The following is a 3,826-nucleotide window of genomic DNA, read 5'->3' on the forward strand; positions in this document are numbered from 1 at the left end:
TACTTTCTGATTTTTCATTGTTTTAAAATCATGTGTGACATATGTGGGTGTCCTGTATCCCTTACATAAGCACAGCTTCAGGCAGACACTTTTATATTCCATAAAGTTCACCTAAGTGGTGAAAAAATGTGCTGACCACTAAACCTCAGCTTATTATATGGGTTTCTTTTTCTGTTTTCTTGTCCAGTTTTTAAGCATGCATCAGTCTACAAAAACTAATGACTGATAATATTAAAACCATAATCAAAGCAATATTCAGGAAGTATTGCTATGAATCTCCTAGGTAATTTATTTTTGGGGGGGTTGGGTGTTTGGGCAGGGAGGTGTTCTAAGATGGAAAAATATATAGTGGCATGGTTGTTCTTAATGGCATTACAGCAAAAAAAAGTCCAATTATTGAAATAATGCAGATTTACTTGAAGTAATGCACCCATCTATTCAAGTTAGTTTAGTGAGAGGAACTGTATTGGCTTCAGTTGGATTCTCAGCATGTGGGAACAAAATTGCAAAAGCAATTGCAAATGCAATTGAAAATGTAAACTTGGATGCAACTCTCAAAGATCTGTGTGTCACCTGAAAAAAAATCAGGTTTGTGCTATATTTTAAAAAGCCCTAAGTAGCTGTGTCTAGCTGTACCACAGGCCTTTGTTATTGCCTTTTCTCATTGTTTTGTTACTCAGAGATCTAGCTTTGTGTGAGTTTATTGAGCCCACTGTGGTTTGCAGTGTAGATTTAAAAAAAAAAAAAATAAAAAATAAAGAAGTACCATCATGATTGCTAAGATCTTTCCTGTTTTTGAAGAAATCATTCTTTGGGCCATGTTCCTGTAGAAACTTATTTTTGCCAAGAGTTTTCTTTTGGCCCGCAAGGCCACATTTTAAATTAAAAGATGAGGATACTTGACTCCTCCGTGAATATTTAAAAGTTGTAAATAAGGATTGTGATATAAAGAAAACTTGTATCCTCTTATTTTAATGGTGGATGATTCATCTCTCTGTCAGTTTGATAAATTAACTCAGAGTATAAATACCTATTATGTAAATGTAATGCTTTTTTTATTTCTCCCCCCTCTGCCCCATTTTCTACTCCCCAATTTCTGTAATTTTTTTAGGATGACAAGCTATTCAGCCTTTTGCCAAAGCCAATAGATCCAAGTCTCTTGCTTAATCCTCTCCTTTACCCATTTTTGATGAGTGGATCTGGGACACTGTTGTTTGCTCTGTCACAGCAGATTGCTGCCAGTACTGACTATGACTCCAGAAATATCAGCCAGCTCCCAGGGACTGAGTTCTGTTCAAACTCTCATGCCCCAAGACCTCAGCCAGCTTTTACCTATCTTGAAGAGTAAGCAAGGGGAAAAAAAGTCACTGTTCAAGTACAAGGCATGTAATTGGCAGTAGCAAGTAACAACTTCCTGCTGCTAAAAATATTTTGCTGTATTTCATTTTCCTAGCATTAGCAAGTCAGCAGTCTGTTCTGAAAAACAGCCTTTTAAATGGCACTTGAAAACTCAGCTATTTGAAACAGTGAGTGAACAGCAGTTTTTCCTGGTGCCTCAGGCTTCCTAATTACTGCAAATTAAATTGAAACAGGTGTGTTCAGAGGCAGCTGAGCTAACATTGCCTTGGCCCAACTCTAATTACAATCCTTGACAAGTGAAGTAGCAGCATTTTAGGGATAATGCATCAATTTTGCCCCATTTTCTGTTCTACCTGAGCTCCTATCAGAAGGGTCTTTGAACCACTAATGCAAGGTGTCAATTCATTTTGGTGACAAGTGCATTCACATGGGAAAGTGGCAGGTTTCTGGCAAGGTGGCTTTTAACAGGGTCAGAGAATAGCATAAAACAGTTGAAGCAATACCACAGAGGGAATAGAAAATATTACCAAGCCAAACCCAGCTCTTTTGATTGTTTTTGCAATGTCAATAATAGCAAATATAGTGGATACAGGGTTTGGCTTAGTTTCCTTGATATAGGTTGAGAAGCAATTACAAATGTTATGGCATCCATAGAAAACAGCAAGTCCCCAGTTTGTATCTATTTTCTTCTATCTTCTTGGCTTATGAGTGCAATGCCAATTAATCAGGAGATGCATTGAGACTGGGAATCCATTAGGTACATGCTGTAGCAGAGTCCCAAATCTGAGGTTTTGAGGTCACTCTTGGGATATTGGAGAACTCAATAGCTTTCCTTCAGTCTGCAGGAAGTGAGGACAGTGGGACTTGCCTGTCCCTTTAGGCTGAGGATGGTGTGGCTCTGTGTCCCAGATGGTGCCAAGCTCATACTGGACAAACAGATTTAAGTTTAGCCCAGAAAAATTTGGGTTGCTGGTTGGTATTGAGAAGCAGCCAGAGGCAATATTAGTCCTTGAAGACAGTGGGCTTGCTGTTAGATCTCTAGTCAAATGAAAACCTTAATAGTCAAAATTAGGCCAGATGCTTGACAGCATGTTTCAGAAGTAATTCAGACAGCTTTTTGACTGATTTGCCTCTTTTTTTAACCTGGCCCTTTTTTACTACACTTTAAAAAATTTAATTTTTAATTTGGTACTGGAAACATGGTAAGGATTTATTTGCCAAAAAGGCATCTCTGCAATGCTTATGGCACTGAAGCTCCAGGACCTGCCTGTTGATTTCTGGGTAGAGTTTAAAGTGCTTCTTAGTGTCTTGAAAAATCAAAAAGGCTTCCCTTTTGAATGATTGCCTGTTGTTGGGACAGACTTCCTGTACCAGGTGCCAGGGCATACAGAGCCCTGAACTGGTCTATCTTACCAGCTGAACTGGGATTCAGATGAAGGGAATGATAAAGAATGCAACCTTTCTGGTTCATCCCTAATGTTTCACTCCTGATCATACAATAATGTTAAGCTGAAAGATGCTCTTTGCTTTTAAGAGGAATCAACTTGAGGTGCTTTCCTTTTTTTTTTCCTTTCCCTTTTCTTCATGAACTTTGTTCTGTTTCTGTCCTGTTTAAAGATACAGTCCTGAATAGCATTTTGAGGAAGAGGTTGCAAAATTTAAATTCCAAGTCTGGATCTGTACCACTTGAGCTACTTGAAGTTATGAGAACATAAACTGAAAGAGGGCAGCTCTGTCCTGCTTCAGAAGAGGCAGGAGCAATTAGTTGGCAATGCTGGTTTATGTTCTTACTGTAACTCTTTTGAGGTACTTTTTTCTTTCAAAGTTAGATAAGAGCTTGGCTTTAAAGTACAAACTTTTAATACCGTTTAAAAATGTAACTGGAATAACTGATATTATTTTCTTGGAGCTTGGTACTGTTTTGGTGAAATACCAAATTCAGTAGGCAAAAGAAAACTAGTTTAATAAAATCTTTAACTCTTGGGCTCAGTTAGTGTGTTCCATAGCACTTCAGAAACAAAACCCTAGTGTTTGAACCTTTTTTCTTTCTACTTTTCTGACACTACACATTTGTATTTCAGATGTTTGAAATTTGTGAGTAGATCTTTGCTGTGAATGTGGATGCCTTCTGAGTAATTCATGTGTTTGTACAGATATATAAAGCCAGAGAAGAAATATAAATAAGGCAGAAATTGGCTGAACAATATGGGAAGCCAGAAGTCATTGGTAACATAATTTTGACATTAAAGCAAGAAACTCTCTACTTAAGTTAATCTCTTCTCATGTTAGATCTTTCACTGCTTTTTTAGTAAATCATCTTTAAAGCTATTTAAAAATTCTCTACAGATGAAGTGAGCCAAGTGGGTGAAAGTAACTTGTATTTATAAAGATGGGATCCAGATGGCAAAACAAGGAAATGGGAACCTAGTGGACAATGTTAGAACAAAATTTGTTAAGACATGGAGGA

The sequence above is a fragment of the Oenanthe melanoleuca genome, chromosome 3 (assembly GCF_029582105.1).
Source record: "Oenanthe melanoleuca isolate GR-GAL-2019-014 chromosome 3, OMel1.0, whole genome shotgun sequence".
NCBI classification, from domain to species: domain Eukaryota; kingdom Metazoa; phylum Chordata; class Aves; order Passeriformes; family Muscicapidae; genus Oenanthe; species Oenanthe melanoleuca.